The following is a 750-nucleotide window of genomic DNA, read 5'->3' on the forward strand; positions in this document are numbered from 1 at the left end:
ACTGTAAATCACTTCAATAAGCCGTATTACTTGGAGAACAAAATTATTATAGTTTTTATTTGTATAAAATTGGGATACGAGTACAAAATATAAAATCAAACCAAATTAAATAATATTTGTTACAAACACGGACGTACATACAGGACTGGACACGAGTCGTTATCAGTGGAAAATTAGTGTCACGCTTGGGACCACAGGAATACACATTGCGCCATCTATTTGTGTTATATTTAACTGTGAAATTATTATTATTAATTTATTTTCATTTTCATTTTGAAGTTTTAACACTGAAATGGACCATCGACGTATACTATACCACGGACGTCCGTTACCTATTCAAAATAATTATGAAAATTTTCGTTTTAAAGTATTATGAACTTACTTCTACCCATAAATTAAGATATATTTATTATATATCTTAATTTATTGGTGCTTCTACCAAATACTAACGTCGTTTATAGTATTTACTTCTACTAAGTACTAATACTAATTTGTAATTACTAACATGAAACTTGGACTATTAGTATTCAAAAAAATGTATAATCAAACATCCAAAGCAAAGGAAAGACATATTTATTAAGTTCATGTACCATAACTATTTTTATAAAATTAGTCAGGTAGGTAAGTACTATTTAAGTTTTTGTTAGCTTAGCCATTTTTTTCTTGGTCTTATTATGTTTAATTATATTTGAATTAATCATTTTAGTGTACTGTTTCATTCTCATGGACAAGTAATAACTGATAATAATG

This window comes from Acyrthosiphon pisum, chromosome X (genome assembly GCF_005508785.2).
Source record: "Acyrthosiphon pisum isolate AL4f chromosome X, pea_aphid_22Mar2018_4r6ur, whole genome shotgun sequence".
Taxonomy (NCBI): Eukaryota; Metazoa; Arthropoda; class Insecta; order Hemiptera; family Aphididae; genus Acyrthosiphon; species Acyrthosiphon pisum.